The sequence below is a fragment of the Pinus tabuliformis genome, chromosome 2_2, assembly GCF_031772625.1.
Source record: "Pinus tabuliformis cultivar Carrire ecotype Pingquan chromosome 2_2, CPIR1, whole genome shotgun sequence".
NCBI lineage: Eukaryota > Viridiplantae > Streptophyta > Pinopsida > Pinales > Pinaceae > Pinus > Pinus tabuliformis.
The window spans coordinates 1,159,986,449-1,160,002,578 of record NC_142300.1 but is presented as its reverse complement, the minus strand read 5'-3'; the positions used below and the strand labels follow the sequence as shown (position 1 = coordinate 1,160,002,578).

Here is a 16,130-nt window from a genome sequence, read left to right as displayed (position 1 = left end):
GGTCTCTTTTCTGGGTATAGTTTCCAACAATGATCGTCGTCATGACCTTCCTTTTTGCAGTGAGTGCAATAAGGTCTTTCTCCTTCATCTTTCTTGGTTAATGCCGTCCTCTTCTCCTTTCCTTTTCCTTTCACTTTGGGTTTGCCATATGGAGGTTTGAAAGGTGGTTTCTTGAAATGACCATCTCTTTCATTTTTACCATTGTTCTCAAGATGGATGGCCTTTACGCTGGCCGAGTCAATAGTAATTGGTTCAAACAATAATAATGAATGTCTAAGGTAAATATGTAATGATCCAATATACTTAGTTACTACTTCAGGTGAGTCAAGTGCAATGCCCAAATTAAGTGCTTGTTTTCTAAATTCCTCTTGTTGGTATCAAATTATGATTGTCCATCTCACTTAAAAATCCTCTTTTGTTCATCATTTTTGACCATCTAACCTTCATATTTCATCCATAAGCCTTAGAAACTAAATGATATGATGTCATTATCATTATTTTGATCTTGAAATTAATTTTTGAAATTATTGTGTTAAAAATGACATTTTCCAGAAAATTACAAGATGTTGTAACTTTCTGTAATTGCTCCATGGTTTGACATCTTGCATAATAGGTTGGCGAATTTGAAGATTGCGGGCATGAAGCTAAATGTAAACGGATGGTGGATTATCTATCCACTTTCGGATTTGAAGGAAATAGGTGTCCGGTCAACGCTGGTCAAACCCAGCCACTTCAGCAGAATTTCTAGATTTTGTGAACATAATTTCTATTTTCTTTGATATTTTTGACTAAATGGAGTATTTGAACCAATTTCGACCTCCTTTGATGTAACTAATAAGATTTCATTAGGATATTGGGGAGGATGAATAGTTTCTTTTTGTTACGGAAATTGGTGATAAATAGCTCAAAGGGAGAACTAGATGGTTTAGTTTTTGATTTATGAGAAACTTAGAACATCCTATGTGTGACTTGTGATTTTGAAATTTAAATTCAGAGCTACAACATTGATTTCAGCCTATGCTTTTAGATCCAATAATCTTCTTCACTTGAGTTAGCTTACAGTGTGCTTGCGAAGTGTGGAAGGGCCCCCACTACAGAGTTGGTACACTCCTTATTTAGTTTTCTTTCTAAATTGCATTGATAAATCTGATATGTAGAGTTTTCTTTTTCATTTGTGTGCTGCAAGTTTATGCCATTAAAAGTTGTTAATTGAAATATTTGTATTTGTTGTGAAAGAGCCTTGTAAAAGGACTCAACCAATATCCATCTTAAAGATTAACAAACATGCTTGTTATTTCATGATTTTGATTTCAAAGTTAATTCATAATTCATGATTTGGAATGCAGAATTCAATTAGTAATTAGTTGAATGAATCTTGTAAAAGAATCACTTACTATTTGATTTCTAGAACTACTCATCTTGAATATTGATTTGAATAGCTAAGTCTTAGAAATTGTTTTGAAAGGAACTCTGTAGAACAAAATTCTTGTAAAGGAATTGTAGAATCCCTAACAAAGGAATTAATACTATGTTTTTGTTACCTAGGCAATCAGAATATCATTAGATTTGTTTTCATTTAAATTGATGCTTAAGTGATTGAAAAGACAAGGAAGGACCTCTTGTAAGAGAGCATTGTTAATTTCATTTGACTAGGTTATCATTAGAACCCTAGATCCTTCTAGATCTATATACATTAAATGAGTGCCTCTAAGTGTACTTTCTTGGGTTGATAAAGGAATTAGAGCTTAAATTACCTTAGTAAGTAAAGTCCAAACATTTTGGCGCTGTTGTCAGGGAGGTGCAACTAGAAATATTTAGAAAAAAAAGCTAAAAAAAAAACTTAAAATTAACAAAACAAATTTAAATTCAATCTTTAGTCATGTTTATTCATGTCTAGATTTAGGGACAAGAAAGGAAGATTCACAAAACCCCCCAGCCAACAACTAACCCACCATTAGGAGCATAACCATTAGAAAGGATTATATTCACAACACCAACTAGAAAAGTCACAGTAGAAGAACTTGAGGAAAAACAAAGATCAGGCCAAAGACTTACTCTCGTTGAAAGACAAATCCTACTAGCTCATGAGGCAAATTGAGGTTGGTTTCTTTCATGCTTTATGTGTTTCTCCTCTTCTCCCATGTGCACATTAAATTTCTATGTTTAAGCTGCAATTTATGCAAGTAATTCTTTAATACATCTATAAGCAAAAGATTTTGGATTAAGTGGTATCAGAGCCAGTCTTTTTAAATGTGAATTGCATGTTTGTATGCTAACAAGAAACAAGCTCCGAAGAGGCGAAGGGAAACTAAAGTCTTTCGAGCCCGAAGCGGGGCATGCACATCGAAGGAGAAACATGACAGATGAAGAGGCTCGTCATGAAGAGGAGCGCAATTTCTGCAAAACCTTCTATACAATGGTAGAGAATGTTGGTCAGTTGCTTTCAAGGCTAGAGAAAGAAGAAGAGAGAAACATAGAAGAACAAGGTTCATGGCATGGAAATGGTGGAGAAGAACCCCCTCCTTCTCCTTCCACAAGTGAAAGTTCTTCTTCCTCTCATCACCATCATCATAGAAATTCAAGGGATGCATCTAAGAAACATTTCTCTAAATTAGATGTCAAATTTGATCTTCCCATGTTTAACAGTGAAAGTAATGCAGAAAATCTTGATAAGTGGATTAGGTAGATTAAAATCTACTGCAGGATTCAGCAGATTGAAGAGGACGAGGCAAAGATTCAGCTAGCCTCTCTTCGGCTAAGTAGCACCACTCTCGTTTGGTGGGAGAGCAAATTGTGAAGAAGTAAGAGTGTGGGTAATCTTCTTTCCTCATGGCCTAGTTTCATTTCTGCATTAAAGGAACAATTTTATCCCTTGGGTTATAAACAAAAAGCCTTAATAGATTTGCAATACTTAAGGCAAGGTAGAGGTCAGGATGTTCAAAGCTTTACAGAGGTGTTTGGACTTTACTTACTAAGGTAAGTTAAGCTCTAATTCCTTTATCAATCCAAGAAAGTATACTTAGAGGCACTCATCTAATGTATATAGATCTAGAAGGATCTAGGGTTCTAATGATAGCCTAGTAAAATGAAATCAACAATGCTCTCTTACAAGAGGTCCTTCCTTGTCTTTTCAAGAACTTAAGCATCAATTTAGATGAAAACAAATCTAATGAAAATACTGCGTTTGGCGGCCCACCCCCCGTACCTACCTCCGCTGGTTTGTTGTAATGAACTAAGGTGGTTGAGGCTGGGTCCGCGCCCCAAGGGCCTGCCCACCTTAATATATTTTATTTGTTTAAGTTGGATTGTGGGGTGGCGGGGTCATGGCCACCCACCCCATTTGTTTGATGTTGGTTCTGTGGGAGGGGTCGGGGGTCATGGCCCGCCCCTCCACCAATATTGATTGTTGCATGGTATGGGTTGGGGTGGCAGGGTTGGTGGCCTGCCACCCCATATATATATATATATATATATATATATATTGTTTTTTTTTTTGTTTTTTAAAACTGTGCAATTTTGAAAATTCAGTTTTGGACCGAAGGAGTCATTTTAACGAGGCAACAATTTTTCCCAAAATCTGGCTGGAGTTGGCCAGATTCTGTTTTCCGAAAAAAGTCCAAATTGTGCCTTCATTAATCCTGCCCAATCATCAAAAAGTCAACCCAACTTTGACTGCCTCTATCTCCTTCATCCAGACTTGGATTGGAGTGCCGTTCGCACCGTTGGAATCAGGGAGACGAGGACTTCAATCTGATGTCAAGTTCATCATGTTTCCGCCACTTTGAATTTTGAGCTTTTTCCATGCCACTAGTGTGTGGAGATCCACCTGGATCAATCTTAGAGAAAGCTTGGAGAGTATTGTAATGAGCCTTGGCTTCTCCACAGTGCAGAGCTAGTATATCTCTTTGGAGGAGCAGGTGGTAGTGACTGTAACGTTCCGCTATCAGGACTAGTTGTTGGTCATGGTTGTACTGTATGATTGGGACTTTCACTTCTTAATATAACAGACCCAACACATTTCATGCATATGTTGTTATTGTATTTAAACCATATTGTTTACTCTAATGATATATGTATTTGTTTGCTTACGCATGCATGTATGGAATTTTTCTATATAAGTATGTATGAATCTTACTAAGAGGTGTTGTTGGTTTAACCATCACTTTGGATTGTTAGCTTACTTGCTTTCCAGTGTGTGATGCATCTTCACTCGTGTGTTCCCTTCCAAGCCGCGTGCTTCCATAGGTTTCCAAGGGGCACAATCACCTCACTTTTCGTGTGATAGAACCATTCATACACCTTCCTTGGCTTGTTGTGCATGTCACACCCTTGCTACCAACAAGGACATCTTACTTGCCTCTGCGCGCAACTGTGGTCAAGGTGATACCATACGACACACTGTTGGGACTCCTACACCAAACGGTTTGAGGTCTAGTTGGGACTTCTTACCGGGGAGATCCCTTGGCATGTTGGCGAGTCCAGCACTGTTAACAGGTACATACACCCAAGTGTATCACCATGGGGTGCTATGATCTTATTTGTTAAAAATAAGGATGGTACACTGATATTGTGCATTAAATTTTGTGAGTTGAACAAAGTCATAATGAAGAATAAGTACTCATTTCCCAAAATAGATAATTTATTTGACCAACTTCAGGAGCTAAGGTATTTTTCAAAATTGATCTAAGGTTAGGGTATCATCAGGTAAGGATTAAGGAAGAAGACATCAATAAGACAACATTTCAAACTCGATATGGGAATTATGAGTTCATAGTGGTATCGTTCTGGCTATTTAATGCACCAAGTATTTTTATGTGCCTCATGAATGGTATCTTCTAGAATTATTTAGATAAGTTTGTTGTTGTGTTTTTGGATGATATCCTCATATACTCTAAAACCAAGGAAGAACATGAACAAGATTTAAGGATGGTGCTATAGTTACTTAGAGAGAATTAGTTATATGCCAAGCTAAGTAAAATCTCATTTTATTAGAGAAATATTCATTATTTTAGTCATATTATTTCTAAAGAAGGGATAGCAGTAGACCCTGCAAAGATAAAATCAATTAAAAAGTGGCCAACACCCAAAAATGTGATAGAGGTAAGGTATTTCATGGGCTTAGTAGGTTATTACAGAATATTTAATGGAGGATTCTTGAGGATATCCCATCCTATTACCTTCTTGCAAAGGAAATGTGCAAAATTTGACTAGTCTCATAAATGTGAAGAGGTCTTGACATTCAAAGAGGTTGTTAAAAATTGCACCTATATTTAAGATAATTGACCTAGATGAAGACTTTCTTATGTGCACAAATGCATGTAAAGAAGGACTTAGAGGAGTTCTCATGCAAAGCAAGCATGTGATATATTATGAATCTAGGAAGCTCAAGGAGCATGAAAATAATTATTCCACTCATGATTTGGAGCTAGCAACTATTATACATGCCTTCAAGATATGGAGGCATTACCTCACGGGAAATAGAGTTGGGTTAAGAACTGACTGTAAAGGGTTAAATCATTTGTTTGGGTGGCCACATTTAAATGCTAGACAAGTAAGATGGCTGGAATTTTTGGTTGATTATGACTTTGAAATCAATCACATAAAGGGAAAGGAAAATAAAGTGGTTGATGCACTCAACAAGAGGGTGCATGTAATGCATGCTACCACCATAAGCACATGTAAAATTTCTTTAAAAATCATATTTTTAGTGGTTTGAAATTCATATTAGCAATAAATGGAAACAAAAAGCATCCTATAACAAGGTGAAGTGCAACACAAATACAAGGATTATGAAATGGAAGAAGATGGAGTTTTTTTTATATAAAGGTGATCTATTTTTGTATGATCAGTTTTCCTATGCTAATAAAAATTATAGATTTATAAATATGTGCATTCTTATTGCTTCTTGTGCTAAGGTTTCAGTAGATGTTTGTGCATACAATCAGGAAATTTCCTTAAGTTTAAAAAACATTCATGAGAAAAATAGCTTCATAAAAAAATACCGAACAGTAAATATGTACAGTGAAGCAAACCATCAAAGAGACACATTAACACATTGTTTTGATGAAGGAGTTCACCCCTCCTAGGCTACATCTCCTTGGTCCAACTTCCATGGCTTGGGCCTCTATATTAGCTCAATTTGGAAAAAAATCTGTTTACAAAGCTCTATGGCTCTTGATACACGCACCAATGTGTTCAGAATGTTCAAATTAGCCAAGAACACCTCTTTCTGAGCTAAATTTGGTCGAAGATTGACTTCTCTAGAGCTCAGTCAGTATTTTCCTACATTTTCTCCTCTAAATCTGGAACATCTCCAGTTAGTCCTGCTAAATTTGGTGGCAGGCCCAGATTTAGGGGCACCACCAAAATCACCACTAGTTTAAACTGCAGTTAATTAATACATAAACTGTGCTTAATTAAATTTAATACAATATTAGCGCTAAGCACAAACCGTGAACTTCGGCGGCAATGTTGGACTATTCACATGGAATGGTTAAGTTGCATTTAAACATTGTGGTTATATCCGTTGGAACCGTTGAAACTACTAACTGTTAGGCGTTACCCCACTTGCGTTCCCATGAAACGGTTGGAACTGTGGTCGGAACTGCTGGGTTAACTCACAGTTTGGTTTGTGGTGTTTAAATGTTCGGTTTGTAGAACTATTTGGTTGGAACCACCGACATTACCGTGACCATGGCGATCTATTGTATTGTGTTCACATGGGGGGAGGGCTGGCCTACGGGCTGGCCCTCCCCTAACTGCTAGCCTCCAAACAGTTATAACTTAAATACATGTCACGAACACAATGGTTAAGTGACATTGTGTAGAGCGGACAGTTAAGGCTTGAAGTCGGTATGCGGTAGGTCATGGGTTCGACCCCGACCACTGCCAATAAATGCACCAATCCAACCCTTGGGAGGTGCCACATGGCATTCTTCCATTGGTCCATAAATGCACCAACAAGAATGCGTCAAATCACCACTGTACAACCCAACCATATGGTGACACTTGTCTGATCCAGATTTTCTATTGATCAATCATTGACCATGCCTAATACCTACTACGTCAGCAGTACAGACTGATGTCTATATAGTGACTGAGATTTTTTTTTGAAATTTCCGCTTGTTTAGCAAAGCGATCAGAACACAATAACTTCTTCATATGAACTCGGTTTTCGATGAAATGAGTTGTGTTAGGATTGTTTTTCCAATATGGATGCGGTTGTTCAGGTTTCAAGCCAATCTGAGAAATTTGATTTTTGAGCTAAATACTGAGCACCTGATCATTCCTCCCCACTAGAAGCCTTTTGGACCCAAAAATATACTATCGGTTGTTCAGTAGGTGAGGGTACATCTCCCTCACCTTCTTAGTCTGCAACCATTTGGCTTGAGAAGACTTTTGTCCCTTGAGTCCCACTATAAGGTATTCAACATCCCCTCTCTTTGAAGTCCTGGTTCTTTTGTCAAGTATGAGATCCTGCTGAAGCTCATCTAGATATTCTGGTGAGAAATCATTTATTGATGGCAGCTGAACATGCTCTCCTTGATCATCAATCAAAGGAGGCTCAAACAATCTCAAATTCTCAACATTAACAATAGAGTATATTTGCATATAAGGAGGCAAATCAAGCTTAAATGCATTGTTACCAATCTTTTCTAGAATTTTAAAAGGACCATAACGGATTGGTTTAAGATTTTTACCTTCCCCTTGAAGTCTCTCTTTGCTAATATATAACCAAACTTCGTCGCCAACTTGAAATTTGTGATCAACCTGGTGTTTGTCATGCCTTGCCTTGTAGTTGCTTTGACTTTTCTCAAGCTGTTCTTGCACTGTGTGATGTATCAACTGAATTTTCTCTATGAAATTCCTTGCCTTATCGATGTCACTATGACCTTCGATGGTGACATCTTTCTCAAAGATGAAGTCCAATGGTGATCTTGGTAAGTACCCATAACATGCCTCAAATGATGATGTGCTTGTGGAAGAATGCTTTGCCTTGTTGTATGCATGTTGTATGTAATGAAACTATTCATCCCACAACTTGGGATGTTTGTTGCATAATCCTCTAAGAAGATGAATAACTGTTCGATTGACCACCTCAGTTTGTCCATCTGTTTGTGGATGAAAGGTTGTGCTCTTCTTCAACTTTGCGTCCATCATGTCCCATAAATTTGACCAAAAATTCCAAACAAATCGAGAATCTCTATCACTTACAATAGAAGTAGGAAGACCAAAATGAACCCAAATGTTTTGGAAGAAAAGATGAGCTGTTTGTTCAACTGCAATTTTCTTTTTACATGGTTTTAGTATGCACATCTTTCTGAACCTGTCTACAACTACATATAAGTAATCATGACCTTTTCTTGACAATGGAAGACCTCCTACAAAATCCATTGAGATACTCTCCCATGGACGTGAAGGAACTGGAAGCGGAGTGTATAAACCAAGTTTCCTATTGCTAGGCTTACTTGTAGCACATGAAGAACATCCTCTTATGAAACGAGAAAAATTATCGAACATGTGTGGCCAATAACAATACCTTTGAAGATTCACTACTGTCTTGCCTACACCAAAGTGTCCAACAAGCAATGAAGTGTTCGCCTCCCTTATGATATTGTTTCTTTCTCCCCTGGAATACACAACTTGCCCAAGTGAGACAACAAATTGTTATGTACATGATAATCCAACTCTTCAATTTGGTTTCCTTGACTCAAGCTTGCATATACTTCTTGAAAGTCACTATCATTTTCATATTGTTCTATGTAACTTTCATGCAAAACATAATTATGCTTGAGTATAACAGATGAATTTACAATAGGCCTTGAAAACATATCAACTACCTTATTGTAGATTCCCTTTTTATACCTGATAACCAAATGAAATTATTGTACAAAACCCATCCATATGAAATGTCGTGACCGGTGCAACTTTGACTGTGACTGTAAATATTGCAATGGTTGATGATCAGTATGGATGAGGGTATCCTTCCCCCTTAAATAGTGCTTCCATTTCTTAACACTTTATACCAATGCATAAAGTTCTTTGTCATATGTGGGATAGTTAGTTACAGCTCCATTAAAGATTTCAGAATGAAATGAAATGGGCTTACCATGCTGCAATAGAACTGCTCCAATGGCATAATTGCTTGCATCCATTTGAATCTTGAATGCCTGTTTAAGGTCCGGAAGTTCCGATACTGGTGTTGAACTTATCTATTGCTTCAAAGCATCAAATGATTTTTATTGTACATATCCCCAATGGAATACTTTCTTGACACTTGTCAATGCATGTAATGGAGCTGCCATGGAAGAAAAGTTGGCAATAAACTTTCTCCAATATTGTGCTGCCCCTAAAAAGCTTCTTACCTATGTAACTATATTAGGCTTGGGCCAATTCAGAATGACCTCAACCTTAGAGGGGTCTATCTTTAGTTCACCTCCTCCAACAATGTGTCCCAAATACACCAAATAAGTCTTGCCAAATTCACACTTCGACATCTTTAAAAACAACTGTTCTTTTCTCAAGACATCAAGTACTTTGTTTACATGCATGACATGTTCATCTCTTGACTTGCTGAATATGAGGATATCATCTAAGTAGACAATGAAAAAATAATCTAGAAATGGTCTCAATACATCATTCATTACCCTCATGAAAGTAGCTGGAGCATTTGTAAGACCAAAAGGCATAACAAGCCACTCAAACAATCCTTGTTTAGTTTTAAATGCAGTTTTCCAAATGTCTTCTTCAACTATCCTAACTTGATGATAACCACTTCGTAAGTCTAACTTAGTGAAATACTTTGCATACCTCAACTGATCAAGAAAATCATCAATTCTTGGGAGTGGATAATGATTCTTTACCGTGATTTTGTTCAGTGCATGGAAATCCACACACATGCGCCAAGTTCCATCCTTCTTTGGCACCAAGACAATGGGCGAACCACATGGCAAAGTAGATGGGCATATGATACCTTTGTTCAACAATTCTTGAATTTTCTTTTTGATTTCCAAGCTCTCCATAATAGACATGCAATACATGCCAATTTTCGGAAGTGGAACATCCTGTTGCAATTGAATCTCATGCTAAATTCCCCTCTTGGGAGGTAACCCCTTTGGTTCCTGAAACATCTCTCCATGCTTGCTTACCACATCAAACAAATCAGATTTCAATTTATCATCACAACCTTCAAAATATTCATAATCAATATCATTCTTTTTCTTGATCATGAGAAGCACACAATTTTTACTTGCATTTACTAGTCTCTTCATCTACCCTGCATTAACCAAAGAAATGTTCAGCTTTTTGTGATGGGCTCTCACTATGTACTCCACCCCATTCTTGAGCAATATGTGTTTGTTGTCATGGTGATAAATACTAATTTTCTATCATACAAATAAGGACTATCAAAAATGATTCTTGAGATGTCAAGTGGAACTACATCTAACTCAACTTCATTAATGAGCTTTTCAGTAATGGCGAACTTGAATAAACACTTCCTTGTAACCTGTAAATTTGCATTGTTTACTATCCAACCCAATGGATATGGCTTATGATGAGGTACTATTTCAAGGTTTAGTTTTTTTACCAAGTCTTCTAAAATCAAGTTTGATTGTGACCCACTATCAAATAATGCATCAATCTTTGTATGATTTGAAATCACTCTAACATGAAACAACTCTATTCTTGACTCTTCATTTGGAGTGTTGTTTTGATTATTTTATGAACTAGTGCTTGCAACAATTTCTTTTCCTTATGTAACCATGGCTGAAATCTTGGTCTCATCACCAGAATCTGAACCAAGGTCATGTTGTGTGGTAGCGGTCGTCTTTTGTTTCCCTTATTGTTTTGTTTCTTAGGCCTTAATTCAGGATGCAATTTCCAGCAGTGGGCTTCATCATGCCCCTCTTTGGAACAATGTTTGTATGTGATTTTCTCCCCTTCTTTCTTCACAATTTCATTCTTCCTTCCCTTCCATTTTCCACCGTTTTCTTTCTCCTTACCCTTGAATGGATTCCTCTTACTACCCTCTTCCTGAATTTTCTTTCCTCTAGATTAAAGGTGCGTGGCTTACACACATACCTCATCTAATTTATTTGGATTGAACATAAGAATAGTATGTTTCAGATAGGAATGTAAATCCCCAATATATTTTAGCAGTGTATCTCAGGAATTCAAATTGACTCCTATTAACAAAGCCATTTTCCTAAACTCCTGTGTGTTAGCGCTCAATTCTGCCTTAGGCTGAGGAAGGCAAAACTCGAGGCAACATCAAACCACGCTCAGCCTCGTAGCTAGCCCTATGAGGATAGGAGAGGGCTCTCTCCGGGTCTATCTCGAAAAAAGGTTTTCAAAGGGGCTGAGATGACCAATAAGGAATACTGATCTTAGGCTAGATATTAAGTGCAGAGGTTTAAATGTGATTTTTTGGGATTTTTGTTGAATCAAAGGAAAAAGCAATTTTGGGTGCGGGGATGAGACACAGTTTCTGCAGAGGTCTGCTTGGAGCAAGGTAGGCAATTGTTTTGATTCTTTTAAAGTGATGAGGTGAATAGATCAGACAGGTGAGGAGATAAGGAGAGCAAGCAAGCGCAAGGGTTCTCCTTAAACTGAAGAAAACATGGAAAATTAAACAAATTTAAAGGCAGAGCATAACAAATTTATGGATTCTACCTTAACACTTCATTTGTTCAATTGAAGAAGATAAGAGAGGGAAAATGATACACATAAAAAACTTACAAGTACTGAAAGAAGCACACCATCAAGACATAAAGCCACAAGAATTCCAAATAGTGCTGCAAATCCCTGGTCTTCCCTTTGCCAAAATGCTGAAGTAAAATGTACAATAAAGTCTCAAAGCCTCTTCCCAAAGAGTCCAACCCTGAAAATGACTAAGAAAATACATAATATAGGCAAGCTAACACATTCCCTTGCCTCTAGGGGTCGATCTCATCATCCTAGGAGCTGTTTCAACCAATTCTAAACAAAGCACTACAATCTAGGCAGTCAAAACAACTTGCCTCTATAAGCTAGGAAACGAATTCATTCATTAAATGTTTGCTATTTCATGAATGAATCATCTAGAATAGGTAAATAAGTGTCAAGTCAACATAAAATTACATTAATTACATCAAGGAGGGTGAAAAATCCCATCACAAGTCAAAACTGGGCGAATTCCTAAGCTGGAAGGTGAAAAATGTGCAAAAAATCATGATGCGTAGCACGCCTAAGCCCTACGCGTAGCGCGCCTTTCCACCTGCTTTTGGGGCACTTCCCGGCATCCAAATTGAGCTCAGGTTGGCTTGTTGGAAATCCCTGGATGTCTACTTTCCAACCCAAGTGGAATTTTCCAATTTGATGTCCATTTGCCCCTCCAAAAGTGCATTCTCCCAAGGCTGCTACCTGTGTGTCCAAAAAGGGGCAGTGAGGTCATTTTTTGCATGTTTTTTGACCTTTTGGGGACCCAAACCTTGATGAAATGCCTTGGCAGTGGCTGAGTAGGTGTATTTCATCATGAAAAATCCAAAAATGTAAACCTTTCGTGATTTGGGCCTCCCAATATTCAGGGTAGCGCGCGGCGCGCTACGCGTTGAGCCCAAAAACCTGTTCTTACATAAAAATTTCAAAATTGACAAAATTTTTCCCAAATTTCTTGAAATTTGGGCTGGGGGTACCCAATCAAGTATTATGCTTAGTCAAAGAGGCTTCGGCCAAAATTTGGAGTGGATCATGCCTTTTCCGCCGTTTTAGTGCCTTGCTCAATTGCCTCTTAAGGCTCTTAATTTTCGCTTTGCAAACATGCATGCGGGCCCAGCAATGATTCTTCATGTGACGAAGCAAGTCTTTGTCTCTATTGGCTTTCACCAACAACCCCTCCAAGTGTCGGTTGACCTTCTCAAGCACAAATTTCCGCGCAACAGGTGTCAAATCACCCGGTCTTTTACGGGCCAACCTACGGTCTTCACGGATTCGTTGCAGCTCTATAAGTGTGTGCTCGTCCTCTAACTGTTTATTGCGTTGCTCTAGATACCTGATATATGAAGCTGTCTCATCATGACTAGTAACAAAACCTGATGGCTCGCCTGAAGGCCTCTCCTCATGCTTGGGCTTCTTGCCCTTATCCTGTACCTGCGGTGCTGCTGTCGAAAGCGAGGCCCCTTCCACACGAGGTGGAGATAACACTCGCTGTGCTGATGAAGTCAACGAGACCCCTTCCACCTCGGGTGGAGATAGTACTCGTCGTGTAGATGCAAATAACGCCCTATGTCCTCGCTGATATGTCACACATGCTGGAGCGCTGACATGCTCTATCTCAGGAATATCAAACTGATGTGAAGGCCCTCCCTCGTCATGAACAATCTCAGGAGGTGGCTGTGGCGCTGTGAAAAGGTCACGAGAAATAAAATCCTCCCAAGTAATGCCATGCTGTGCCAACTGATGCATCACTATGATTCTGATCAATGCATAATGATAGATGCTTTTATTCTGATGTGCTGGGCTCTTCCTTTGTACTAAAGGCACCATCCTCTCTATGTTGCGACACATGAAAAATGGAATGTTCATCATACGTACCCTTGTAAAATGCATCAACAAACGGACGTGGTACGCATAGAGACGTGAGAATCTGCCCTCACAACTGAAATATTGAATGATGAGTTTCATCAATGGTGCATACTCATCCCTTAGGAATCTGAAAGGAAAAACTGCAGTCAAGTGTCTTACGCATCCGGGCTTAATATATGGCTCATAGTGAAATCTATCTAATTGTTGGCGTTTACTCCATTCCTCCCCTACATTTGGTATCCCAGTGGCCTGAGCAATAGTCTCGGGCGACAAGGTGAAATTCACTCCGGCAAGGTTTACATGACCATCCTGCAAATGTAGAACAAATAAACGGACTAGTTCCCGATGATGCTGGATTTGTGAGATCCGCTCACAGTATTCAAAACATGATAGATACCAAAAACAGTCCATTGCAAGTGGACAAGCTTGCAATTGAGCCAAAGAGGTAGGCTCCTCCCTGACATGCCGACCACCTTTGCCACCTTTGTGATACCTCCTTGGCACACTTACCTCTGGTGTAGAATCACTATCATAATCCTGCTCATAAGCTGACTCGGTCTCTAACATGTTATATATGCTGATATACAACTGTGTGCAAAATTTGACTGTAGACTTGTTCTTTTTCTCAAAATGCTGTGACCAAGGGGACACAAATATACAAGGGAAATGTTAGGAAAGGGGAAACATTAGGGAAATGGGGACAATGGAAATAAAACAAGGAATTTAGGGAAGGGAAGGGACATGAAAATCTTGAAGTTTTAGGGTTTGGGATGAGGTAGGGTATGAAAATATGTTTGTAGTAGAAGGGAGGGGTTTAGGATTTGAGGGAAAATAGTATACGGTTTTAGGAGGAATTATTGGGGAAAATATTGGTAAATATAGGGGATAGGGAATCAAAAGGAAATAGGAAAATGAGAACCTTGGTTAACATTTACTTTTGAAACCCTACAGCAATCTTGGCATTTAAATCCTTACAGCAAATTAATGGACAAGGAGGGTTTTTATACTTGGTTTTCCATGGCAAATATATCATAATCTCTTACATAAACCGTCCAAAAACCAAGAACAAGCCGTGAATGTAAGCCTACCTGTGATTTGATGCTTGAGAAGAGGCGTTTTAGTGATTTCTGGCCAAGTTCTGGGCATACACTTCAATGCGTAGCGCGCCTCACCCAACACGCCGCGCGCCCCTGATGCGTAGCGCCCGTGCAAAATTACACTGAAAATTTCGGCCTGATGCGTAGCGCGCCGCCAATGCGTAGCGCGCCCTAGAAACAACCCAATTTGCCCTCAAATTCACAAAATCGCCTTAACACAATGCTCTTTGCTTTTGGAATGTAGAATGGGTTGCAAATGAGGAGAAATATCTTCATATAGACTCCTTGTTGATTTTTTCTTAACCCAAAACCCATTTTATTATGTTTGGATGTTGACACTTTTTGAAAATTAATAGGCTTTGACCTTTTTGATTTCCCCTTTAAAATTGGTTGAAATAATGATTTTCTCTGATAATTTTTGCAGGGATAGCTCTGATATGCTCTGGCAAAGGAGACCAAGGCTGCACTTGAACAATTGAAGAACTGAAAATTTTGACAATTTTTACAAAAATGAGATGGCGACTTATCTTCAAAACAGAGTTTTGAAGAGAAGTCCTAATTCAGCTGTACAATGATGAAAATTATTGAAGTGATGATCTAACAAAGTCATCCCTCTGGCCTGCTGGTCTTCTAAGACTTTTCAAGACAAAATTGACTCAACCCTAGACCTAAGACCTAAGAATTTAAAACATGATTGTAAATGACCTTTGAAGACTTATTTTAATAAACAGGCCTGAACCAGCAGTGCCAAGCACGAGGGGAATGAATGACACAACCCACTCCATCAGAGTTATGGCATGCCTAACGAAATGCAACTGATCAAAACTGGTGGGACACCTAATTATGAAATGCAAACGAGCTTTGATCTCTGATGGAGGAATAACTAGACCGACTCTAACACTGTGTATAATCTTGAACTGTTTGGCCTTTAAGCTTCCTAAAATTTTGCCAACTCATAATGGATTTTTGCATATAGGCTAAAGGATAAAACTATCTTTTGATTTCAGAAATAAATTCAAATCAAGTGATGGATATCTTACCATGGATTCTCATTTCCTCTTGAGTCTTTGCTTCCCACCAAACTAGTGTAGCTCCTTCTAGCCTCAATGAAGCCAACTAGATCTTTATGTCATCTTCTTGAAGGTTCTGAATTCTACAGTATACCTCCAACTGTCGAATCCAATTGTCCAACTTTTCTGCATTCACCTCTCCATTGTACATGGGAAGTTCAAATTTTATGTCCAATTTCAGTAATGGAGTCTTTCCTTTTGGGGTTTTGGAATGAGTATGGGCAGTTTTAGTGGTGGTAGTGGAAGATGATGCTGTGTGAGATGGTGAAGATGATGAGGAAGATGATGAGGATGGTGGAGATGGAGGTGGCTTTCCACCATTCCCTTTGGAATCCTTCTTCTCATCTTTTTTGTCCTCTGAGCTTCCTTCTCCATGTGGAGGTTTAGAACTCTCTCCAAC

General features: G+C 38.6%; 1 pseudogene; it reads right to left on the bottom strand.

The window, feature by feature from the left end:
• LOC149197541 (histidine kinase CRE1-like) overlaps positions 1-16,130 on the bottom strand; it is a 94,252-nt pseudogene that overhangs the window by 11,378 nt on the left and 66,744 nt on the right.